The sequence below is a fragment of the Somniosus microcephalus genome, chromosome 11 (genome assembly GCF_052327205.1).
Source record: "Somniosus microcephalus isolate GS21.2 chromosome 11, FLI_Smic_1.0, whole genome shotgun sequence".
Lineage (NCBI taxonomy): Eukaryota > Metazoa > Chordata > Chondrichthyes > Squaliformes > Somniosidae > Somniosus > Somniosus microcephalus.
In genome coordinates, this window is record NC_140997.1 from 82,107,968 (window position 1) to 82,135,288 (window position 27,321).

General features: G+C 46.8%; 1 protein-coding gene across 1 annotated transcript in view; it reads right to left on the reverse strand.

The window, feature by feature from the left end:
* LOC147110690 (netrin-3-like) overlaps nucleotides 1-18,341 on the reverse strand; it is a 208,361-nt gene extending 190,020 nt beyond the window's left edge. Inside the window, exon 1 of the mRNA XM_086000913.1 lies at nucleotides 18,196-18,341. The gene's annotated coding sequence lies outside the window, so the exon portion shown is untranslated. The remainder of the gene's footprint in view (nucleotides 1-18,195) is intronic.
* Between the last annotated feature and the right edge of the window lie 8,980 nt (nucleotides 18,342-27,321).

The following is a 27,321-nucleotide window of genomic DNA, read 5'->3' on the forward strand; positions in this document are numbered from 1 at the left end:
CAAGCTGGTACACGGTCATCAGGTGGTTCTAGAATAAGCGTGACTATCGCCAGAGCACGGGCTAAGCTAGTGAAAGCTCAAGCCAGAGCTGCACATGCGAACAGTGAAATAGAAATAAAAGTAAGACAGGCCCGTCTCCAAGCTGAACCCCAAGCAGAACAGGCCCGATCCCAAGCAGAACAGGCCCGATTCCAAGCAGAACAGGCCCGATTCCAAGCAGAACAGGCCCGTCACCAAGTGGAACGCCAGGCTGAACAGGCCCGTCTCCAAGCCACATTAGACGCTCTGCAGCAAATAAAGGAGATAGATGCTGCATTAGCCGAGACACAAGTATTCGAGGCAATTTTGGAGGGAGCTGTTCCCGAGACAGCTTACAAACCTTTAATTCCCGTTCCGTGGCAGAGTCCACGACAGCGCACCATAGATTACGTGAGCGACCATGCCGGCATACAGTTTACAGGAGAAAGGGATGGAGGCCCGCACATCTCTACAGACGCAAGCACTTCGTATAACATGCCACAAGTTGCCAACCAAGATCAAAGCAGACGGCGTGCCCCAAGCCGCAGAGTCTCCCCCAGCAGAACAGAAGACACGGTGCAGAGGAATAGGACGCTGAATAGAGAAAGTCGGAGGCAAATCCCCTCTCGGTTCCTTGAGACCCCCAACAGAGCCCCTAGCCAAGGCAACCCTGGCACAGGTCCCAGCACCTACGACCTCGCCAAATACCTTGCATGCACCCAGCTGGTGACTTCGGGGTTAATTAAGTTTGATGACAGGCCAGAGAATTATCGGGCTTGGAAGTCCTGCTTCCACGATGCCATATCGGGCTTAGACCTGTCGGCAGGAGAAGAGCTCGGCCTCCTTATCAAATGGCTTGGCCCAGAGTCCGCTGGACAGGCCTGCAGGATAAAAGCGGCCAATGTGGGACAGCTGCCAGAGGGGTTGAAGAAGGTTTGGGCGAGGCTGGAAGAAAGCTACAGCTCGCCCGAAGCCATTGAAAGGGCTCTCTTTGACAGGTTGGAGAACTTTCCGAGGTTGACAAGTAAGGAATCCCAGAAGCTCCGCGACCTTGGAGATCTGCTGTCGGAACTCGAAGCCGCAAAGCAGGACGGCTACCTACCCGGTCTATCGTACTTAGACACTTCCAGAGGGGTAAGTCCCATCATTGAGAAGCTTCCATTTAACCTGCAGGAGAAGTGGATAACGTTTGGATCAAAGTTCAAGCTAAAGCACAACGTGTCGTTCCCACCATTCTCTGCGTTCGTTAAATTCATCCGTAAAGAAGCCAAAGCCAGGAATGACCCCAGCTTCAACTTCTTCTCCTCCCACCCAGTACTTGCCAGAAGAGACAAGTTCGACAGACATGGAAAGACACCAATATCTGTCCACAAAATGCAAGTGTCCTCAACTGAGCACACAAAGATTCAGAAGAAACCTAAGGATATGAGCAAACAATGCCCTATCCACAACAAGCCCCATCCTTTAAAGAAGTGCAGAGGCTTCAGGGAGATGTCCCTGGAAGATTGGAAACAATATCTTAAAGAGAATTCTATATGTTTCAAGCGCTGCTCTTCCATGAGCCATCTCGCCAAGAACTGCAAGGTAGATGCAAAATGCACTGAATGTGAAAGTGATCGGCACATTTCAGCACTCCACCCAGGCCCAGCTCCTTGGAAGTCAGAAACGCCTCCACCTGCTTCAGAGCACGGCGGGGAGAGAGAGGGAGCTGCCGGTCTGGAGATTACATCCAGGTGCAGCGAGGTGTGTGGAGAAGGAGTGAGCGCAAGAGCATACTCCAAGATATGCCTCATTAATGTGTACCCTGCAGGATGTCGCCAGGAATCTGAAAAGATGTATGCCATACTAGATGAACAAAGCAATCGTTCTCTAGCAAGATCCGAGTTCTTCAACATCTTCAAGGTCAAAGGAAGTCCGTCGCCTTACACGCTGAAGACGTGTGCTGGACTTTCAGAGACAGCCGGCAGGAGGGCCTGCAGTTAAGTTGTTGAGTCAGCCGACGGGAAGATTAGTCTCCCCCTTCCTACACTCATCGAATGTAATCAAGTCCCCAACAACCATTCTGAGATTCCCACTCCGAATGCAGCTCGTCATCACCGTCATCTGAGACGCATTGCAGGCGAGATCCCACCTCTTGATCCAGATGCAAACATACTTCTGTTGTTGGGAAGAGACATCCTGAGGGTACATAAGATAAGGGAACAGATCAACGGTCCACATGACACCCCTTTCGCCCAAAGGCTAGACCTCGGCTGGGTCGTTGTCAGAGATGTGTGCCTCAAGGGTGCTCACAAGCCATCACAGGTGAGCACACTCAAGACTTCCATCTTGGAGAATGGTCGTCCAAGCTACCTTACACCATGCAGTAGTCAGATCCGAGTGACAGAGAAGTTCCGTCATACGGCTCAGCCTCAGAAAACCCCGGCGCTGATCTCCGCAGACAGCACACAGATGATGCTCACTGGAGAGAACTCGGGTCAGTCAGTCTTCTGTTGCACCGCCAACGACCACAAACTTGCTCCATCGATCAACGACATGAGTTTCCTCCAGATTATGGACAATGAGGTCTCTCGTGACAGCTCTAACAGCTGGGTTGCACCCTTACCCTTCCGGAACCCCAGACAACAGCTGCCGAACAACAGGGGGTATGCCTATAATCGTCTTAACTCACTCCGTCGCACACTAGAGAAGAAGCCAGAGATGAAAGCACACTTCCTAGAATTTGTCAAGAAAATGCTTTTCAACGATCATGCAGAGATAGCTCCTCCACTCCAGGAAGGCCAAGAGTGTTGGTACCTCCCTTCCTTCGGAGTCTATCACCCCAAAAAGCCGGAACAGATCCGCGTGGTGTTTGACGCCAGTGCACCATATCAGGGAGTCTCTCTCAACGACGTACTCCTCACAGGGCCCGATCTTAACAACAGCCTCTTGGGAGTGCTCATGAGATTCAGGAAAGAGCCCGTCGCCATCACTGCCGATATCCAGCACATGTTTCATTGCTTCGTGGTGAGAGAAGACCACAGAGACTTCCTCCGCTTCCTGTGGTATCGGGACAATGACCCCAATAGAGACATAGTGGACTACAGAATGTGTGTCCATGTCTTTGGGAATAGCCCATCCCCTGCTGCCGCCATATACAGACTAAGGAGGGATGCCAAGGAAGAAGACGATGACTTTGGCAGTGATGTGAGAGGGTTCATCGAACGAGAGTTCTATGTCGACGACGCACTGAAGTCATTCCCGACCGAAGCAGAGGCCATCAGTACCCTCGGACGAGCCCAGGAACTATTTGCACTATCCAACCTCAGGCTGCATAAGATAGCCTCTAACAGACCAGCAGTGATGGAGGCATTCCCCCCTGAAGATCGTGTTAAGGACGTCAAAGACCTAGACCTTTTCACTGATGACCTCCCCCTACAGCGTAGCCTAGGGGTGTTGTGGAACATAGCAACAGACACGTTCACGTTCCAAGTCTTAGACGGCAAGAAACCCTTCACACGTAGAGGAGTGCTTTCTACAGTCAACAGTCTATATGACCCTCTCGGCTTCGTAGCCCCTGTCACCATACAAGGCAGGCTACTCCTCAGGGAACTCTCCACACGCGCTGAAGAGTGGGATTCACCTCTCCCTGAAGAGATGGAAGCAGAGTAGGACAGATGGCGAGACTCGCTCCAAGACTTACAGGAGATCCAAATACCTCGCTGCTATACGTCTTTCTCTCCCTCAAATGCACAATTCAAAGAGCTTTGTGCCTTTGCAGACACATCCGCTAAGGCCATTGCAAGCGTGGCTTATCTGAAGGTCACCACTCAAGAAGGACAAAGCAAAATCGGCTTCATCTTTGATAGAGGCAAGTTGGCACCCCAGCCGGACCTCACCATACCCAGATTGGAACTGTGTGTAGCAGAACGCAACCTACCCCCTCACAGCAGTCTACGGAAGCTGCATCCTATCATCGACACCGACGGACCGTCTCTGAGGTGGTTCTTCTTTTGTCGCCAGAGGACTCCAGTGACAAGTAGAGTTCGGACTATGTGGAGTCGTTAACGACCCCAGACAGGGAGTGTTCTGGACCGATGGACTATTTTATGTGTGCAGATAGCACCCTCTGGTGGTGGTTATTGTGTTAGCAGTGTGTTTGTATGAAGCAGAGGTCATTTGACCTTTGTTCCTTTCTTCCTGTGTGAGGTCATTTGACCTTTGTTCCTTTATTCCTGTGAGAGGTCATTTGACCTTCGTACCTTTCTTCCTGTGTAATCCAGGAAGTAGAATTCCAGGAAGAACCTGGCAGTAATGGAGGATTCCATAAGGGTTTCACAATCCAATGTAATCTGATTTCATATATTAGGCCAAGCACAATATCTGTGAGTATCTTTGTTTCTTAGCATAATAACAATGTTGTCAGAGTAGTATTTTGATAACACTATGTTTATAAAAGGTTAATATTTGATAGTTATAGAAGTTAGTCCAAATGTTAGTTAGTTATACAATTAATCTATTCTACTGTTGTAAATATGTTTATATCTTATGTAATATCGAATGTATAGTACTCAGTTTATGTACAAAACATACTTTAACTTTATTTACAGTTTCACAAAATTGTTCAAGTAAAGGCTTCAAACAGCAAACAGCTTCACGAAGAATTATTTTGAATAAGTGTTTAACTTGCTGGATAACTAGATAGGAGCACGTCTAGCACGGCCAGTACAATGGGTGATCTTTAAGGAGATGATGTTTCAAGTACAGGCTAGATACATTCCAACACGATGGAAGGGTAAGGGAACCAAAGCAAGGGCTCCTTGGATGATGAGGGAGATAGAGAAGATGATGAAACAAAAAAAAGAGGGTGTATGATGCATGTCAGGTGAATTATTTAAGGGAGAACCAGACCAAATACAATAAGTTGAGAGGGGATGTGAAGATGAAAATAAGATTGGCAAAGAGAGAAAATGAGAGTAGAATGGTGGTTAACACAAAAAGGAACACAAAAATCTTCTACCAGCATGTAAACAGTAAGCGGGTAGTAAGCGGCAGGTTGGGCCTATTAGAGACAAAGAAGATGATATATGCTTAGAGGCACAGGGCAAGGCTAGAATACTTAATGAGTACTTTGTATCGGTGTTTACTAAGGAGGTGGATGCTAACAAAATATCAGTAGAAGTGAAAAAGGTAGAAGCAATGGAAGGGGTGAAAATTGATAGATAAAATGTACTAGAAAGGCTGGGTATGCTTAGAGTGGACAAGTTGCCTGGTCCAGATGGCTTGCATCCCAGGTTGCTAAGGGAATTGGGGGAGGAGATAGCGGAAGGGCTTGCCATAATTTTCCAATCTACCCTAGATGCGGGGGAGGTGCCTGAGGATTGGAAAGTGGCAAATGTGACACCATTGTTCAAGAAAGGGTGTAAGAACAATCCTAGTAACTACAGGCCGGTCAGTTTAACATCAGTGGTGGGTAAAGTTTTCGAAACAATAATCAAGGAAAAAAATAACAGGCACTTGGAGAAGTTTAAGCTAATTAAGGAGAGCCAACACGGATTTGTAAAAGGCAGATCGTGTTTAACTAATCTAATTGAATTTTTTGATGAAGTAGCATAGAGGATTGATGAAGGGAATGAAATGAATGTTGTCTACATAGATTTTCGGAAGGCTTTTGACAAAGTACCACATAGAAGGCTGGTTAACAAAATTGAGGCTCATGGAATAGATGGGTCAGTGGCAGTTTGGATAAGGAATTGGCTTAAGAACAGATAATAGCGAGTTGTGGTAAATGGCTGTTTTTCAGACTGGTTGTTTTTCAGGATGGTAGACAGTGGTGGTCCCCAAGAGTCAATACTGGGACCACTGCCTTTTTTTGATATATATATATATATGATATATATATAAATGACCTGTATATTGGAATACAGAGTAAACTTTCTAAATTTGCTGATGACACTAAACTTGGGGGTGTGGCAAACAGTGAGGATGATACCAATCGACTGCAACAGGACATAGAAAGGCTAGTAGAATGAGCAGACAAGTGGCAGATCAAATTTAATACAGAGAAGTGTGAGGTGATGCATTTTGGCAGAAGGAACAGGGAGAGGCAATATACACTTAATGGTACAGTTTTAAAGAGTGTGCAGGGATAGAGGGACCTGGGAGTTAATGTGCTTGGCCCCTGAAGGTGGCAGGGCATATTGAGAGAGTAGCTAACAAAGCATATGGGATCTTGGGCTTTATAAATAGAGGTATTGAGTACAAAAGTAGAGAAGCTATGCTGAACCTTTATAAAGTGCTGGTTAGGCCACAACTGGAGTACTGCATCCAGTTCTGGTCACCACACTTTAGGAAGGATGTGAAGGCCCTTGAGAGGCTGCAGAGGAGATTTACCTGAAAGGTTCTGGGGATGGGGGATCTTAGCTACAAGGACAGGTTGGAGAAGCTGGATTTGTTTTCATTCGAACAAAGGAGGTTGAGGGGTGATTTGATAGAGGTCTACAAGATTATGACGGGTTTGGATAGGCTAGACGTGGAAAGGCTGGTCACACTAGTTGATGGTACAAGGACTAGGGGACACAGATTTAAGGTTTTGGGCAAGAGATACAGGGGGGATATGAGGAAAAAGTTTTTTACGCAGCGAGTGGCGATGACCTGGAACTCGCTGCCGACGGAAATGGTGGAAGCGGAGGCACTCGGGGAAAAATTGGGTATCGCCCATTTTGGGGCGCTAATATTGGCCGGGAGCAAAGTTTAGCGTCCAGCGCTAATTATCGCCTCCAACTGCAAAATTCGCCTCTATCGCCCCTGGAGATGATTTGTGTGCTAAATCAGGTGCTACACACCTCTCTTAAGGCATAAACATTGTGGAGCGAGGCGCTACCTCAGAACGCTACCGAAGCTCAGGCAATGCCAGTTACCACGGAAGCCAGACACACTGGCGCCATACAGTTCTTAAAGGGGAGGGGCCATCTTGCTGGCCAGCCACACCCTGCTCATTGCAGCCGCGAATCTCGGCCTGGAGAGACCTCTGAAGCAATTGTGTTGGAAGCACTAATGTAGAGCCCAGGGAAAGAGCTCGGCGCTTAGGAACCTCAAAAGTGGTGCTGAGGACCAAAACTCCTTAGGACAGCATTAAAACCAAAAATATTGCCAACAAGAAAAGGCAGGGAGCGCCAGCCTTTAAATATCGCTCCCCCAACCCCTTCCCGACTTGAAAACGTTCCCCTCTACCTGTCGTTCCTAGCGGCAGGTGCTAAGGCAGGGGGCGCCACTCAATATCCGGTCTGAGGCATTACACGCTCGACTGACATCATGATCTGCGGGTGCAGGAGATCGTGGCGGTAGTGTTTAGCGCCGCCGCAAAACGACTGGTCAATTTCATGCTTGGTACTAAAATTGCCGCACTCGGGCGCTAAGTTCCTAACAGTCCATTAGCGCTACCCAACTGAATTTTTCCCCCTCAATGTTTTGAAGGTGAGACTGGATAAGCACTTGAGGGAAATAAACTTGCAGGGCTATGGGGACAGAGCGGGGGAATGGGACTGACTGGATTGCTCTACAGAGAGCATGGATCGATGGGCCGAATGGCCTCCTCTGTGCCATTATGACTCACTGACTCTATTGCAGGACCTGATGCCATGAGACTTCATGTGGTCCGGAGTCAATGTTGGGGACTCCCAGGGCCACTCCCTCCCGACTGTATACTGCTCTACAGCCACCTCTGGTGGGTCTGTTCTGCTGGTGGGTCAAGACAATGCAGGTTACTGGCTGTATTACAGTTTACTGATTCTATTACTGGTTACTGTCTGGCTCCATTGAATCCAATCTAATCTCTCCACTTTTTGTACAAGAGATTCCGTCTGCTCATTTCTCTGCTCCAAATTTCCCCTCAGCTGTGGCTCAAAAATGCTTATTCATGACCAATATTGCCTTCACCACTCTCACCAGCCTTTCTGCTACTGCTCCTCACACTGTTGCCCCTTCCACTTCACCGCCACCCCTCTGCCCTCACTTTGATGCACCACAATATTCACCCCTTCCACACCCTCAGTCCTTTACGCTCCTCTCACGAAGACAATGGCGTGTATTTTCCGATCGGAGGCTTCCTGCGCACGGAGGCCTCCGATCTGGAAAAAATCTACGCCCTTACCTGAGGGCTCCAGAGGTCCAGACATTTCCGCTCCTGGGCCTCTCCACGATGAAATGCGCAGGGCCCAGATATCCCAGGGGCGCAGGTGGTACGCAAGCGTCCCTAGGATCTGTGGAAATTGACATTATACTTAGCATGCTGGGTAGAATAAAATGGCCAAGTAAAAGAACAAACTTGCTTAGGTTGTAGCTAAAGCAAGAAAAAAGTAAATGTGTCACAACGTGTCCAGGACCAAGAGATCTTTCATAATACCCACCCACATTGAGGATGTGATAACAGCTATAATTGACTCACTAGCACAAGGGAGGCATAAGGCTATAGAATAGATAAACTATTAATGATTGTCGCTAGACAAAGAAGCAACATTTTGAGTAAGCTAATCATCTTGGTAACAAGATGATCAGACATGAGTAAGTAAATCATCTTGGTAACAAGATTCAGACAGAACCTCCTGACAGAATATATGATTAACTAACCTTGTCTGGAGATATTTCTGTCCTGCTGACCTTTTGATTGTCCTTCTGCAAACTCTTAATTTGTTTAAAATGATACAATACCATTACACATGATTTATGGAATGCTTGCTTGTTTGACTGTATAAATATGCTGCATTTGCTGATGTCCTTTAGAGATGTTGGCCTAGCCTTTGTCCAGGCAGCTTTCTCCTTGTGCAAGTAAAAATTAAACTAACAATCTGACGGTACTGCTTGTGTTTTAGAGTCTTACTCGGAGTTGAGATTTCGACAGATCACGTGGGCCATGGGGAAACAATGGGAGAAGGGAATCCCCCTTCATACTTTTGACAGGTCTCTCAGCTTAGACCCATCAAAAGTATGAATGGAGACCACTCCAAAAACACATCAAAACATTAAATACATTTTTTTAAAATCACATTTTAAAAATTAGTTAAAATTACATTAAATTAAATATTTGAATCAAAAATTTAATTTTTTGAAAAAAAATTAAAGCTTTTTACAGAGCTAAAAATAAACTTACCTTTTTTCAAAGTGTTTTTAAATTATAAATGAGTGGAAACTTTTTTAAAAACTTTTTTAAACTCTTATGCTGGTAAAAGCAGGCGTAAGATTTTTGAGGGATTTCAGCGGGTGGAGGTTCTGCAGCAAGTGGAACTCTCCCCCCACAGAGGCCCTTCTCCAGGGCAGGCGTGCGATCTGTCAAGAGGATTCTTGGCAGATCAGAAATGCCGGTTTTCAGCACATGCACTTCGCATGCCTGAAACCGGCATTTGCGAGGTCCCTACGGGTGTGTGCACAGCTCGTACACACCCGTAAGGATCGGAAATTACGGGCCATTGGTCCTTCTTGACCTTGTATTCTAAACCTGGCAGCTTTCACATCCTCCACATCCTTCCTGGCCACTTCTGATCCCAGCACCACGTGCTTTCTGCTCCTCTCCCTTTTTTCTACCTCCACAAGACCTCATTCTATTGACTTTTCCACAGTTTCTAATACCTGCTGTTTTTCCCCCGGTATATTTTTGTACGGCATGCCAGAACAACAGTTGGCTAATTCCATCTTTCCACTCTGTTGCCCAATGCTCCCAAAAATGTGCTTTCCTCCACTGAGTATACAGGATCCCGTAATCCTGATGCATAAGAACATAAGAAATAGGAGCAGGAATATGCCACTCGGCCCCTCGAGCCTGCTCCGCCATTCAATAAGATCATGACTGATCTAGGGCTCAAAGCCACTTCCCAGCCCGCTCCCCATAACCCTTCACTGTAACGGCTTCAGCGGCACTTCCCTCTGCTCGCCGCCTGAGGGTGGTTTTGGAGGCCTCGGTGCGCAGCTGCCGTGCCTTCTGGGCCCCTCTCCTCACCTGTTTCTCGAGTAATTGATCTCATCAGAGTAATTAGGCTAGTTAATAAAGTTGTTTGGTTTTGTCCCTGTTTTGTCCTCTGTGCCTCTGGCCTCACCTGTGTGTTGTTAATGTATTTGTCTCCTGTCTCATTTGATTAATTATGTCACATGACCACTCTGGCCTGTATTTAAGCTTCCTGTTTCCTGTCCTCTTTGCTCAGTCCTGGGTTTGCCTGCTTGCAGCTCTCTCGAGTCTTTCTATGTTCTCGAGTCTCAAGGAAGCATCTTTCAAGTTCTACCTGGTCTCGAGTCCTTGGATAGGTTTCCTGCACTTGGGTCTACTACCGAAACCCTAGCAAAATGGCCCCGTGAATGCACGGCCCCGTGACATTCACTCCCTTATCTTGCAAAAATCTGTCTATCTCCACCTTAAATGTATTTAATGACCCAGCCTCCACAGCTCTCTGCGGCAGAGAATTCCACAAATTTACGACCCTCTGAGAGAAGAAATGCCTCCTCATCTCAGTTCTAAAAGGGCAACCCATTATTCTGAAACTATGCCCCTGAGTTCTAGATTTCCCCACGAGGGGAAACATCTTCTCTGCATCTACCTTGTCGAGCCCCCTCAGTATCTTATATGTTTCAATAAGATCACCTCTCTGATATACCTATCAATTCGTCCAATGAAAAGCGACGAGTTAAGAAAGTAACTATAGGTTTTTATTGACTAAATAACAGAGCCCACCCTCGTGGGTGATCGGATCCAAGAAGGAGGAATACCAGCCAGTCGACCACCTTTATACCTGGGCCGGTAGGTGGAGCCATGGGCGGAGTCGGCAGTGGTCAGCCCAGGTATAGCAGCGTGACAAGAGGTGACCTCGTACAGTGATACAACAATGTGAACAGTGATAACTATAGGGAAACGATCTAACAGTGATAACGATAGTGAACGGTAAAAGTGGTTTACCACATTCACCCCTTGTTTAGATTTGAGTCCGGCGGGGTGAAGTGTACCACCAGTTCTGGTATGTCAGCCTGTCCGGAGGCCTCGTAAGCCTGTCTGATCGTCGCAGCGGCGGTGTTGCGTTCTCCGGTGTTAATGCTGGCGTCTGCGAGGTAGGCGAAGGCTCTTGGGGTTCCGGCGTACCGTCTACCTGGGCTGGAATTGGGGGGGTGGTGGGGGGGGGGTAGCGGTGGTGTCTCCGGAGTGCCCGAGGGTGCGAGGTCTCGTAAGGAGACTGTGTCCTCCCGCCCGTCTGGGTATGCCACGTAGGCGTACTGGGGGTTGGCGTGCAGGAGGTTCACCCTCTCGACCAGGGGGTCCGTTTTATGGGCCCTCACGTGCTTTCGCAGCAAGACAGGCCCCAGAGAGGTCAGCCAGGTTGGTAGCGTGGTTCCCGTAGTCGACTTCCTGGGGAAAACAAACATTCGTTCATGGGGGGTGGCGTTAATGGCAGTGCAAAGTAGTGACCGGGTGGAATGCAGCGCCGCCGGGAGGACCTCCTGCCAGCGAGAGGTTGGGAGGCCCTTAGACTTTAAGGCTAAGAGGACGGCCTTCCATACCGTCGCGTTCTCTCTTTCCACCTGGCCGTTCCCTCGGGGGTTGTAGCTGGTGGTCCTGCTAGTGGCGATGCCTCTCGCTAGTAGGAACTGACGGAGTTCCTCGCTCATGAAGGAGGCGCCCCGGTCACTATGTATATAGTTTGGGAACCCGAACAAGGCAAAGAGGTCGTTCAGGCATTTAACGACCTTGGTGCTGGTCATGTCTGGGCAGGGGAAGGCAAAGGGGAAACGGGAGTACTCATCAACAATGTTGAGGAAGTACACATTACGGTCAGAGGACGGGAGGGGCCCCTTAAAATCGATGCTCAAGCGCTCGAAGGGGCGGGTGGCCTTGATCAGGCTTGCTCTGTCCGGCCTAAAGAAGTGCGGTTTGCACTCGGCACAGGTCTGGCAGTTCCTGGTTATGGTCCTGACCTCCTCGATGGAGTAGGTCAGGTTGCGGGCCTTAATGAAGTGGTAAAGCCTGGTGACCCCGGGGTGGCAGAGGTCGTTGTGGAGGGTCTGAAGTCTATCAATTTGCGCGTTGGCGCATGTAATTCGCGATAGAGCATCAGGGGGTTCGTTCAGCTTACCAGGCCGGTACAAGATATCATAATCGTAGGTGGATAGCTCGATTCTCCACCTCAAGATCTTGTCGTTCTTGATTTTACCCCTCAGCTTGTTATTAAACATAAAAGCGACCGAACGCTGGTCGGTGAGGAGGGTAAATCGCTTGCCTGCGAGGTAATGCCTCCAGCGGCGTACCGCCTCCACAATCGCCTGGGCCTCCTTCTCGACCGAAGAGTGTCGGATCTCAGGGCCCTGTAGGGTCCTTGAGAAGAAGGCCACCGGTCTCCCCTCCTGGTTAAGGGTAGCGGCTAGGGCGAAGTCGGATGCATCGCTCTCTGATATACCTATCAATTCGTCCAATGAAAAGCGACGAGTTAAGAAAGTAACTATAGGTTTTTATTGACTAAATAACAGAGCCCACCCTCGTGGGTGATTGGATCCAAGAAGGAGGAATACCAGCCAGTCGACCACCTTTATACCTGGGCCGGTAGGTGGAGCCATGGGCGGAGTCGGCAGTGGTCAGCCCAGGTATAGCAGCGTGACAAGAGGCGACCTCGTACAGTGATACAACAATGTGAACAGTGATAACTATAGGGAAATGATCTAACAGTGATAACTATAGTGTAACGATAGTGAACGGTAAAAGTGGTTTACCACACTCTCATTCTTCTAAATTCCAATAAGTATAGGCCCAGCCTGCTCAACCTTTCCTCATAAGTCAAACCCCTCATCTCTGGAATTAACCTAGCGAATTGTCTCTGAACTGCCTCCAATGCAAGTATATCCTTCCTTTAATAAGGAGACCAAAACTGTAGACAGTACTCCAGGTGTGGTCTCACCAATACCCTGTACAGTTGTAGCAGGACTTCCCTGCTTTTATACTCCAACCTCCTTGAAATAAAGGCCAACATTCCATTTGCCTTTTTGATTACTTGCTGTACCTGCATGCTAACGTTTTGTGTTTCATGCACAAGGATCCCCAGGTCCCTCTGAACTGTAGCATTTTGTAATCTCTCTCCATTTAAATAATAAATGTAGTCAGCTCTATACTGGGGACACCAAATATATATTGGCTGTTGGGTTTTTGAACATTGCTGTTTTGTCATTTCACATGCTGCTCTGTTCTTTCCTTGTCATTTCAAGCCCCCTCCCCTAGTCTCATTCCTTTACAAGAAAATGTAATGAAAACATAAGGTTTAAGGTGCTGGTGAAATGGTGAGAAATTACTGTGATCAGGGAAGAGGGAAAGACTGTTTAAATTCTGTGTCTCAATGTTCTGTTGGAAATTTGCCTTGTACCTGTGGGTTGTTAAGCTGTGTGTCTGAGCCAGAGAGTGTCTCTGACAGTTCACCCTGACACTCACGCAAGGCAATATCCGCATGCCGTAAATAACGGGATTTGACAAGGCAGACATAAGACTATTGCCAAAGATGTTCTGGGAGGTCTGAAGGGCTTGTATTTTCATGCATTATCTTATTTCTCCAGATTAATTAGTTAACAATTATTGTACTATATGTCAATGTGCTTGTGAAATTCAGTAAAAAAGTTGAGGTTTCATTTGTATATTTAGTATAAGACGTCAACTTCCTGCTTTATTGATGGGTTTCGAAATACAAATGAAACCTCATTTGGCAGTGAGACTGATCATTTACACGGCCTGAGGTTCACTTTCACTGCTTCTTTAAAAACTGAATTTTGTGTTCATTATGGTGAGAGATGTTAGTACTGAGGTATGGATGGATCAGCACGGGTCAGTTACAGAGTAAAGCTCCCTCTACACTGTCCCATCAAACACCCCCAGGGCAGGTACAGCACAGATTAGATACAGGGTAAAGCTTGTTCCACACTGTCCCATCAAACACTCCAGGGCAGGTACAGCACGGGTTAGATACAGAGTAAAGCCCCCTCTACACTGTCCCATCAAACACTCCCAGGGCAGGAACAGCATGGGTTAGTTACAGAGTAAAGCTCCCTCTACACTGTCCCGTCAAACAATCCCAGGGCAGATACAGCACGGTTTAATACAGAGTAAAGCTTCCTCTACACTGACCCATCAAACACTCCCAGGGCAGGTACAGCACGGGTTAGATACAGAGTAAAGCCCCCTCTACACTGCCCCATCAAACACTCCCAGGGCAGGAACAGCATGGGTTAGTTACAGAGTAAAGCTCCCTCTACACTGTCCCACCAAACAATCCCAGGGCAGATACAGCACGGTTTAATACAGAGTAAAGCTCCCTCTACACTATCCCATCAAACACTCCCAGGGCAGGTACAGCACGGGTTAGATACAAAGTAAATCTTACCAGCAACAAACACAACTGGCCGCAATAAAGATATTGTTCTGCATTGCTAAAAATTTCTGTGCTTATAAATTCAGTGGAAGTCCTGGTGAGATATCTTTTCAGTTAGCATTAATTCTCCATGAGAATATCTGACAAGAATGAAGCATTTATTTGGCATTTAATTACAATGATATTGGCTTTAACTCTATCACAGTACACAAGGGCTTAAAGACTAGCTTTACTCACAGAAATCATGTTGCAGCTTACGTTACTGCATTTGTTGCAGCAGTTGGTCAGGTTGTTGTTATGTAATTACCAGAGGAAGGCCTAATCCATTCAATTCAAATATAAACAGCTTGGTCAAATATATTTTAATTGTCAGTTCAATTTGAATCAACAGAGTTATTGAAAGTCATTGGTTCCTCGTCTCTACTGTCAAGGTATTTATCGACTTGTCTTTTTTTGTGTTCTCAGGATTAGTTGACTGGCAAAGATGCAGTTATTGCCCATCCCTACTTGTCCTGAGTATGTAATGGTGGACCTTTTGAACAATGGTTAAGTTGGGAATTCCAAGATTCTGACCTAGTGATGATGAAGGAACTGTGATATATGTTCAAATTAGTATGGTGTGTGACTTGGAAGGAAATGTGCAGTTGATGGTGTTCCCACAACATTGCTGCTCTTGTCCTTTTCGGTGGTAGAGGTCACAGGAGAGGGAGGTGCTGTTCAAATAACATAGAAACATAGAAACATAGAAGATAGGAGCAGGAGTAGGCCATTCGGCCCTTCGAGCCTGCTCCGCCATTCAATGAGATCATGGCTGATCCTCCAAATTCAGTACCCTGTCCCTGCCTTCTCCCCATATCCCTTGATCCCTTTAGCTTTAAGAAATATATCCAACTCTTTCTTGAATATACTTAATGAACTGGCCTCCACCGCCCTCTGTGGCAGAGAATTGGGGAGTTGGTGCTCTGCATCCTGTAGATGGTATGTACATCAGTCACAGTATACCAGTCAGGAGCATCAATCAAGCAGGCTGCTCTGTCCTGGACAGTGTTGAACTACTTGCATGTTGTTGTGTCTGCATTCATCCAGGCGAGTGGTGAGTATTCCATTACACTCCGACTTGAGCCTTGTAAATATTGGAGAGGCTTTGAGGGGTTAACCTGTGAGCCACTCCTCACAGAGTACCCACCTCAGGCCTGCTCTTGTAGCCACGGAGTTGACGTGGCTGGCCAAGTTCAGCTTCTGGTCAAAGGTGATCCCCAAGATATTGATGGTGGGGACTTGGCTATGGTGGTGCCATTGAAGGCCAAGGGGAGATGACTGGGTTTTCTCTTGTCCTTGATGATCATTACCTGCCACTTATGTGTGGTGAATGTTAGCAAGCACTTGTCAACCCAAGCCTGGATGATATCCAGGTCCTACCGTAGGCTGCAATGGATGTTTCATTATCGGAGGAGTTGTGAATGGAGCTGAGTACTGTGGAATTGACAGTGAACAATTCCACTCCTCACCTTCTGATGGAGGGAAGGTCATGGATGAAGCATTTGAAGATGGCTGGGCCAAGAATGCTTCCCTGAGGAACTCCTGCAGCGATATCCTGGGACTGAGATGATTAGCCTCCAACAACCACAACCATCTTCCTTTCTGACAGGTATGACTCCAGCGAGTGAAGGGTTTTCCCTTCGACCCCCATTGACTTCAGTTATTCTATGGTGCTGTACTTGGTCGCATGCTGCTTTGATGGTGAGGGCAGCTATCCCCACTTTCCTTTGACACTCAGCTCTTGTGTCCATGTCTAGATCAAGGCTATGGTGAGGTCTGGAGCTGAGTGATTCTGGTGAAATCTGAACTGAGTATCAGTGAGCAGGTCGTGGTGATTAGGTGTTGCTTGATGATACTACGGATCACTTCTTCTATCATGAAATTAATGGGCTGGGTTAGATTCATCCTGTTTTTATGGATAGAACATACCTGGGCAATCGGGTAGATGCCAGTGTCATAGCTGTACTGGAGCAGCTTGACAAGGAGAGCAGCTAGCTCTGGAGCACAGGTCTTCAGCTGTACAGCTGGGGTGTTGTCAGGGTCCGTTGCCTTTGCTGTGTCGGGTTCGCTCAGCTGCTGCTTAATGCCACACGGAGTCAACCAGATTTTCCAGAAACTAGTATCTATGAGATGGGGGCCTCAGGAGGAGGCTGTGTGGGTCATCCAGTTGGCAATTTTGGCTGAAGACACTTGAAAACACTTCAGCCTTGAATCACAACCATTCTCAATAGGAAGTGGTAGGGCGAGAGAGCATTGCTCTGACCCATTGGTTGTGGAATCACTTAGCTCTATCTATAGCTGCTGCTGTGGATATTCAGTTGTAGGTAGCCCTGTGTAGTGGCTTCACTAGGTCCCTATCTCATTTTAAGGTATGCCTGGTGCTCCTAGCATACATTTCTATGCTCTTCATTGAACCAGGGTTGGTCTCTTGGACTGATGGTGATTATTGAGTGAGAGGTGGGCCATGAGGATACAGATTGTGGTGATATACAATTCTGCTGCTGCTGATGGCCCACATATAAGAACATAAGAACATAAGAAATAGGAGCAGGAGTAGGCCAATCGGCCCCTCGAGCCTGCTCCACCATTCAATAAGATCATGGCTGATCTGATCCTAACCTCAAATCTTCTATCACTCTGCATCCACCCGAACCCATGTGATCTCCCGGGAGAGGCGAAAAACCAGATAAAAACCGAATGGCCAATTTGGGAGAAAAAAATCTGGGAAATTCCTCTCCGACCCATCTAGGCGATCAAAATTCTTCCAGGAGATCACTCTGTCCCTATATTTTCTACAGTACTTACCTTCTGTAAAGGCGATCTCCACCCCAGCCAGGAACAGGAATAAAACCATCTCCTGAAATCTAACACAGTGCCTCATGTATGCCCAGTTTGGGCTGCTACATCTGTCCTTAGTCTGTCCTACTTAGCACAGTGGTAGAAGCATACTACATAATGAAGAATATAAAATCAGTGAGTATGCCTAGATATTGTGAGGATTGTTAGTTGTGCCTTATAGCTTCTGTAGTTGGAGGTAAAAGGAAAAATAAACTACTATATAAGAATCTTACTGTCAGAGTTTACCACAGCCACAAATTATTTATTCAGTTTATTAACAAGGAGCTAGCGAAACTTAACAACTCCTGTAAAATATGTGTTGTACCACTGATACTGTTTGCTTGTTCTGTTACTGTAAATTTGTTTGAAAGTTAAAACCTAAGTCAAAATCTAATGTATTGTTATTCTACTGCCTTCTGCACAGAAGGAGCAAAATTAAATTGAAGGGTCTCTCTGCTCCTTTCCTGGACATGCTACGAATCTGAACGCATGCAACACATTGCCTGGGATGCAGGGAGTGAGGAAATACAAGAGGATCAGAAACTCAGAGGCCAAAAATATCTGGAGTAAAAATGCCAAAAGAATCCTATAAATTTAACCAAACCCTCTTAATTTATTCTTCACAAAACTTTTCTCTACCATCAGGAAACAGTCCATAGCACCAAGATAAGGCAATATGGGTGTTTGCCTTCTGACCTGTTCCTCAATCAATGTGCTGGACGTTTGCCCTCTGACCTGTTCCTCACTCAATGTGCTGGGCGTTTGCCCTCTGACCCATCCCTCACTCAATATGCTGGGCGTTTGCCCTCTGACCTGTTCCTCACTCAATGTGCTGGGCGTTTGCCCTCTGACCTGTTCTGAAATGTGCACTGATGACTGTCCTGTCTTGACCAAGCACCAGCTGCTATATTAAGCAATGCCAGCAAAAACAAGAGAGACTTACTAATACAAGGAGCAACTGGAGATCGGCTCTGCTGGTAACCCTTAGCACATCGGTTGCATGTGATGCCAGTCACACCATCCTTGCATGGACACTGTCCTGTCGTCTGATTACAGGTTTTACCGGCAGCACCAACAGGATGACAGTCACAAGCTGTAAAAGAAATGGGCAGAAGTGTCAGATAAATACAGCCATTTGGGAAGTCACACAATGTGCCTGCACAAAGACATGACCCACAAACCAAGAATAGAACGATCTATCAGAACTTTTCTCTTTCTGTACCTCCTTGTAAAGGAATTCATAACTTAACCTAAAAACAGCCAATGGCAACACAGTTAAAGATGGTTAAATATGTGGCTTAACTTTCCATTGCTTGCTGTGCTTATCAAAGAGACTACTGGGAAACAGAACTTACATTATCCAGAGCAGGAACAGCACGGGTTAGATACAGAGTAAAGCTCCCTCTGCACTGTCCCATCAAACACTCCCAGGGCAGGTACAGCACGGGTTAGATACAGAGTAAAACTCCCTCTACACTGTCCCATCAAACACTCCCAGGACAGGAACAGCATGGGTTAGATACAGAGTAAAGCTCCTTCTACACTGTCCCATCAAACACTCCCAGGACAGGTACAGCACGGGTTAGATACAGAGTAAAGCTCCTTCTACACTGTCCCATCAAACACTCCCAGGACAGGAACAGCATGGGTTAGATACAGAGTAAAGCTCCTTCTACACTGTCCCATCAAACACTCCCAAGACAGGCACAGCACGGGTTAGATACAGAGTAAAACTCCCTCTACACTGTCCCATCAAACACTCCCAGGACAGGTACAGCACGGGTTAGGTACAGAGTAAAGCTCCTTCTACACTGTCCCATCAAACACTCCCAGGGCACGTACCACGTTCTATTGCACAATGGTTCTACCAGTTGGCGGTCTGAGAGGTCAGCAGCAACTGGTGCCTCTGTGTAACTCAATCGTGGAAGGCACCAAACCCTGGATATATATGAGCACATATTTCAGGAGAAACTTCTTTACCCAGGGAGTTGTGTGAATGTGGAACTCGCTACCACAGGGAGTAGTTGAGGTGAATATCATAGATGCATTTAAGGGAAAGCTAGATAAATACATGAGGGAGAAAGGAATAGAAGGATATACTGATAGGATTAGATGAATAAGGGCAGGAGGAAGCTCATGTGTAACGTAAACACCAGCATGGACCGAATGGTCTGTTTCTGTACTGTAAATTCTATGTAATTCTCATACTCAGCCTCTGGGAAATGCGTTCAAACAGTTGTCATCCCAAGACTCAGTTTTCTCATGAACTATATGATGGGTATCTACCTTCGGCATGATGGAAAGACCCACACTGCAATGTGCCAGCGATGACAACTACACTCATACTCTAGATATCTAAGTCCTGTGCCATGTATCAAGCTTACTCAGATCCCCATGTGAGATACTTTGGCAGAGATGTACCTGTCATGAGGCTTATTTCCTCTTCAATGAATGATGGTCAGAGCAGGCTGACCCCTCCTTACCGCAACCACTTCCACTTTTATTATACAAACCCACCTCACAGCTTCGACCTGGATCTCACACAGGGCTGGATAGCCTGCATAGGTCTGTTGCCTCCACACCAAGGAGGAGAACTGCATTATGCAGCATCTGATGGCCGATGTCTCAGCTTCCATTGCAGCACCAGCAGCATCCACCCAACATCTGAGTGCTGCAATGGAAGCTCAGACTACTCTCATGCAAGCACAGGCTACTGCCATCATGGCTAGGTTTACCAGTGCTGAAAGGGGCTTGCAGGATGTCACAGCCACCCAGCAATCTGTCCTCCAACAGATTACTAGGGTACTGCCCCGGGGGAGTGGCATTGGCTCCATGGAGCATGAACCTGCTGTCCTCTCTCAGGATGACAGCACTTGTCCTCCCACCACTGCCACTCCGCCAGTGCCCTTGCTGTTGCCTGTCAGCCAGCCAGCCCTGACTGCTGCCGCCCATGCCGAGGTGGTACAGTCCGAAGCCAGGCCTATTAGAGCTGCTCAAGATCATCCTGCAAGGCCATCTGCAGTCTCCCCCATGGAAAGTCAGCAGCCTTCCACCAGCCATGCTGCAGCTACTGGGGTAGCACTGCGTAGAAGCACTAGGAAAGACAAAGGCACACTGAAGACAGCATAAATGGAATGCACAAGGGTGATTAGTTGACTTTTGATTGAAATATTGTGATGGTGTGATTCATAAAACTAGTTTGGAATGTTTGTTTTGTGGTGGCTTTTATTGTAGCATTGTGGCCAAGAGGATTCTGTGCTGGTCAGTAACAGAGGGAAGGTGAGGTGTGGGAATAATGTTGAATGGGGAATTGGGGTTGCGTTCACTGGTACCACAGTCGGATGAGTCAATCACGGACAGCCCGGGCAGAAAGGGGCTGCCTGGGTTGCCTCCTCCCTTCCTCCTCCTCCTCTTCCTCCTCCTCCTCAGCTGGTCACCATATGCCTGGTGGCACGGGCTGTGCCCTCATGATGGAGAGGTTGTAGAACATGCAGCAGACCACAGCAAATGTTGAGGCGCATTCTGGTGAGTACTGCAGGGCTCCTCCAGAGCGGTCCAAGCAGCGGAAGAGTTGTTTAAGGACACCAATGGTCTGCTCTATCAGATTCCATGTGGCAGCTGCGTGCTATATGCATGCTGCCCACATGTGGTTGGGTAGTGCAGTGGAGTCATGAGCCAGGTGATCAGCAGATAGCGCTTGTTGCCCAATGGCCACCCTCTGGCTTGTCGTGGTGGCTCAAATATGGATGGTACAGCGAACTGCCGCAAAATGAAAGCATCATGACTGCTGCTAGGATACCGAGCATTGACCTGCATGATGTGCTGACTATGGTCGCACACCAGCTGGACATCGAGGGAGTGGAATCCCTTCCGGTTGCGGTACATCTCCGAATTGAGATATGGCGCCCTCAATGTGTGCAATCACTGGCACTCTGCATCATGGGGAGGCCCGATATCCCGCTGAAGCTATGCGCTCGCTCCACCTGCTTCTCTCTGGGGCAAGAGATTGAAATGTATTCAGCTCTCCTTACATACAGAGCCTCGCTCATCTCCCTTTTCGAGGAGTAGATGGCGACCTGGGAGATGTTACAGATGTCGCCTGCTCTATAGAATTATAGAGGTTATGGCACAGAGGAGGCCATTTGGCCCATCGTGTCTGTGCCAGCTGAAAAAGTGCTATCCAGCCTAATTCCACATACCAGCTCTTGGTCCGTAGCCCTGTAGATTACGGCACTTCAAGTGCATATCCAAGTACTTTTTAAATGTGTTGAGGGTTTCTGCCTCTCCCACACATTTAGGCAGAGAGTTCCAGACCCCCACCACCCTCTGGGTGAAAAAATTCCCCTCAACTCCCCTCCAATCCTTCTACCAATTACTTTAAATCTATGCCCCCTGGTTATTGACCTCGCTGCTAAGGGAAATAGGTCCTTCCTATCCACTCTATCTAGGCCCCTCATAATTTTATACACCTCAATTAGGTCTCCCCTCAGCCTCCTCTGTTGCAAAGAAAACACCCCAGCCTATCCCATCTTTCCCCATAGTTAATCTTCTCCAGTCCTGGTGACATCCTCATAAATCTCCTCTGTACCCTCTCTAGTGCAATCACATCTTTCCTATAATGCGGTGACCAGAACTGTACACAGTACTCTAGCCGTGGCCTAACTAATGTTTTATACAGTTCTAGCATAACCACCCTGCTCTTATATTCTATGCCTCAGCTAATAAAGGAAAGTATCCCATATGCCTTCTTAACCACCTTATCTACCTGTCCTGCTACATTCAGGGATCTGTGGACATGCGCTCCAATGTCCCTCTGTTCTTCTACACTTCTCAGTATTATTGTGTGTTCCCTTGCCTTGTTGGACCCCCTCAAATGCATTACCTCACACTTCTCTGGATTGAATTCTATTTGCCACTGTTCTGCCCACCTGACCAGTCCATTGATATCTTCCTGCAGTCTACAGCTTTCTTCCTCACTATCAACCACATGGTAAATTTTTGTATCATCTGCAAACTTCTTAATCATGCCCCCTACACTGAAGTCTAAATCATTGCTATATACTACAAAAAGCAAGGGACCCAGTACTGAGCCCTACAGAACCCCACTGGAAGCAGCCTTCCAGTCACAAAAACACCCGTCGACCAATATTCCCTTTGCTTTCTGCCACTGAGCCAATTTTGGATCCAACTTGCCACTTTCCCTTTTATCCCATGGGCTTTTACTTTTCTGACCATGTGGGACCTTCCAGCCTGGAAGGAACCCAACACAAAGAAGTCCAAGGCCACTGGCAATGTCATCCTTGCCCTGGACTGAGGCCGCAGGTCTGCCTGCAGCAGGTGACAGATTTCAGTGAGCACTTTCTGTGTAAAATGGAGACGTCGCATGAACTGTTCCTCACTGAGGTTGAGGTAGGAGAATTGCTCCCGGAAGACCCTGGCTGGATATGGCCTCCTGCTGAGATCCCTTCTCCTCCTCCCTCTTCTAGCAGCTTCTCCTGCTCTATGTCGCCTCTGCTCATTCTCGCTGTCATGCTGCAGGACAAGGGTGATACAAACTACTGCACCCATGCCTGGGAGCAACTGGTCTGAGCAGACCCCTTGCAATTCAGTACCAAGTCCTTGAGTGTGTGCCACACCACTCCTTGTAGACTTTAGACAACTTTAAAGAAGTCTATAAAGCACCAAACACTTCTACAAACTCAGCAACAGCTAGTAGAAATCAACCAGCAACTAACCTGTAAGTAGGTGATGGTCCCTTTAATTATTACTGGTTGGGGGGTCCTTCCTGCCGCTGAACGCATGTTCAGCTGTGCGAGGTTAAGAGAGGGCATTGGCTCCAGTGTCGAGGTTGAAAATGGCGGTGCTGGCGTCAAATCAACGTGCAACGTCACAATCTGCCAACTAACGGCGCATGCTCCCAGTGCCGACACTAACGCCCTCGCCAAAATGGCATCCGGCACGGCACGCACCAGAAATGTGCGTGCGCTGCTTGGTTGCCATTTTGGACACAAAACGGCATCCGTAGCGCTGGAAAACCCGATGCTGGAACAACTAAATGAGTTAATATCAGAAATGGGATGGTGTTTATATATGCAGCTTTCAGTCTGGTGATGGAGGGTGAATTCACTCTGCTCTTCCCACTTCTTTGTCTCCCTGATCCAAGTCAAAAGGGCAAGAGGACAACTTTGATCCATTGTATTTATTAACGACTTAGATGATTGCATAGAAAGTCATATATCCAAATTTGCTGATGACACAAAGATAGGCGAAATTGCAGGCAGTGTAGATGGAAGCATAAAATTACAAAGGGATATTGATAGATTAAGTGAATGGGCAAAACTGTGGCAAATGGATTTCAATGTAGGCAAATGTTAGGTCATCCACTTTGGACCTAAAAAGGATAGAACAGGGTACTTTCTAAATGGTGAAAAGCTAAAAACAGTGGAAGTCCAAAGAGACTTGGGGGTCAGGTACATAATCATTAAAATGTCATGAACAGGTACAGAAAATAATCAAAAAGATAATGGAATGCTGGCCTTTATATCTAGAGGACTAGAATACAAGGGGCTAGAAGTTATGCTGCAGCTATACAAAATCCTGGTTAGACCACACCTGGAGTACTGTGAGCAGTTCTGGGTACCACACCTTAGGAAGGATATATTGGCCTTGGAGGGAGTCCAGCATGGATTTACCAGAATGATACCCAGACTTCAAGGGTTAAGTTATGATGAGAGATTCCACAAATTAGGGTTGTATTCCCTAGAATTTAGAAGGTTAAGGGGTGATCTGATCGAAGTTTTCAAGATATTAAGGGGAACAGATATGGTAGATAGAGCGGATCTGTTTCCAATGGTTGGGGATTCTAGGAGGCATAGTTTAAAAATTAGAGCCAGACCTTTCAGGAGTGAAATTAGGAAACACTTCTACACACAAAGGGTGGTAGAAGTTTGGAACTTTCTTCCGCAAATCGAAATTGATGCAAGAGCAATTGATGATTTTAAATCACAGATTGATAGCTTTCTGTATAACCAAAGGTATTAGGGATATGGGCCAAAGGCGGGTGTACGGAGCTAGGTCGCAGATCAGCCATGATCTCATTGAATGGCAGAACAGGCTCGAGGGGCTGAATGGCCTACTCCTGTTCCTATGTTCCTTCCTATGTACCAATACTGCTCTGAACCAGAGGTTCATGAGCACAACCCAGGGTGTATGTCTGCGTGTGTCTAGTCTGCGTGTGTCTGGTCTGCATGTGTCCCACCTAGACTGTCACGGAGGTGGTGTGGCACTTATCACCAAATCACACCTTGGTTTGTCCCTCTACTCCCCCGGCACTTTCTCCTCCTTTGAGCATCTCACCTTATTCCATCCCTCTCAACTCTCATTTAAAATCCTCGATCTCTATAGCCCACCCAAGTACCTTAAAAATTTTCTCACCAAGATATCTTCACTGATTTCCCCCCTCAGCCTCTGCACTGGGCGACTTCTCAGCCTTGGTGATTTCAACATTAATCCCAATTCATCATGCTCTCTTTCCTCTGAGTTCACTGCCCTCCTATCCTCCCTTAATCTTTCCTTCCAGATAAACTCCCCAACCCATATTCACAGCCACCCCCTTGACCTTGCCATCTCACGTGGCCTCGCTACTCCCATTGTGTCAATCACAGATAAGGCCATCTCTGATTCCTTGTATCATTCTTCAACCATATTCTCCTCCCAATCCTACTTCCTTCTGTGTCCGCCCTTGGAAAAAACTCTCTCCCAGACAACTGCCCTTTCAAAATCCCAACTGTCTAGCTTTTGGCCTTCCATTCACCATGACATTTCTGCAGCTGCCGATCTGTTCAACCACACCCTCACCGCCACCTTTGATGCCCTAATCCCCATTAAAACCATTACTCTCTCTCACCCAGTTCGTTCCCCCAGAATGGCCCTCATCTCCGCTCCCTTATGTCAAAGGGGTGCAGACTTCAATGAATATGGCGGACAACTGGTCCTGCTCTCATCTGCCAAAACTGCTCCCTGTTCCAGGATCATCCTGGAATGCAAAGATAATCCGCGGCTTCTTTTCTCTACTGCAAACTGTCTTCTTAAACCCCTCTCCCCTGTGTCTGAACTCCTCTTCCAGACTACCTTTGCCAATTTGATTTGTCCAGTCTATATGAAGATTAAAGTCCCCTAAGATTATTGCATTACCTTTGTTGCAAGCTCCTACTATTTCTTGATTAATATTCTGTCCAACAGTATAGCCACTGTTAGGGGGCCTATATATTACTTCTACCAGTGTTTTCTGCCCCTTGTTATTACTTATCTCCACCCATATTGTTTCTACTTCTTGATCTTCCGAGCCGAGATCCTTTATCGCACTGTCCTTATGTCATCCTTTATTATCAGGGCTACTCCCCCTCCTTTTCCATTCTGCCTGTCTTTTTGAAACATCAAGTGCCCTGAAACATTTAGTTCCCAATCTTGGCCACCTTGCAAGCACGTCTCTGTAATGGCTATTAGATCAAAACCATTCATCTCTATTTGTGCCATTAATTCACCTATCTTGTTACGAATGCTTCATGCATTCACATGAATTTAATTTTTTTACCATTATTCACTGCCTTGACCGTATTCTTTGCTGCACTGCCACCGTTAAACTCGCTGTCCCTTCCTGTCACACTCTGCTTATTTTTACCCACATCGCTACACTGCTCTATTGCCTTGACCTTTCTCTTTTGATTTCTCTCCAGAATCTTTAGAGGAGTACAGAAAGTGCAGAGGTGCAATTAAAAAGGATATTAGGAAAGCAAAGAGAGAGCATGAAAAATTCTTGGCAAGTAAAATCAAGGAAAACCCAAAGATGTTTTATAAATATATTAAGAGTAAGAGAATAACTAAAGAAAGAGTAGGGCCGATTAGAGATCATGAGGATTATCTGTGTGTGGAGGCGGGAGATGTCGGTAGGGTTCTTAATGAATACTTTGCGTCTGTATTCACAAAGGAGGGGTGAAGTAGACATTGCTATCAGGGGGGAGGAGTGTGAAATATTAGATGAAATAAACATAGTGAGAGAGGAAGTATTAAGAGGTTTAGCAGCTTTAAAAGTGGATAAATCCCTAGGCCCAGATGAAATGTATCCCAGGCTGTTAAGCGAAGCAAAAGAGGAAATAGCAGAGGCCCTGACCATCATTTTTCAATCATCTCTGGCTTCAGGTGTGGTGCTGGAGGACTGCTAATGTGGTACCCTTGTTTAAAAAGGTAGAAAAGGATAGACCGAGTAATTACAGGCCAGTCAGCCTAACCTCGGTGGTGGGAAAATTATTGGAAAGAATTCTGAAGGGCAGGATAAATCTTCATTTAGAAAGACATGGATTAATCAAGGATAGTCAGCATGGATTTGTTAAGAGAAGGTCATGTCTGGCAAACCTGATAGAATTTTTTGTGGAGGTAACAAGGAGGGTAGATAAGGGTAGTCCATTTGATGTAGTGTACTTGGATTTTAGCAAGGCTTTTGATAAGGTTCCACATGGCAGACTGGTCACTAAGTTAAAAGCCCATGGGATCCAGGGCAAAGTGTCAAGTTGGATTCAAAACTGGCTCGGAGACAGGAAGCAGAGGGTAATGGTTGATGGGTGTTTTTGTGACTGGAAGGCTGTTTCCAGTGGGGTTCCGCAGGGCTCAGTACTAGGTCCCTTGTTTTTGTGTGGTTTATATCAATGAGCTAGACTTGAATAGAGGGGGTATGATTAAGAAGTTTGCAGATGATACTAAAATTGGCTGTGTGGGTGATACTGAAGAAGGAAGCTGTAGACTGCAAGAAGATATCAATAAATTGGTCAGCTGGGCACAATAGTGGCAAATGGAATTCAATCCGGAGAAGTGTGAGGTGATGCATTAGGGGAGGGCTAACAAGGAAAGAGAATACACATTGATGGTAGGACACTGAGTAGTGTAGAGGAACAAAGGGACCTTGGAGTGCATGTCCACAGATCCCTGAAGGTAGCAGGCCAGGTAGATAAGGTGGTTAAGAAGGCATAAGGAATGCTTGCCTTTATTAGCCATGGCATAGAATACAAGAGCAGGG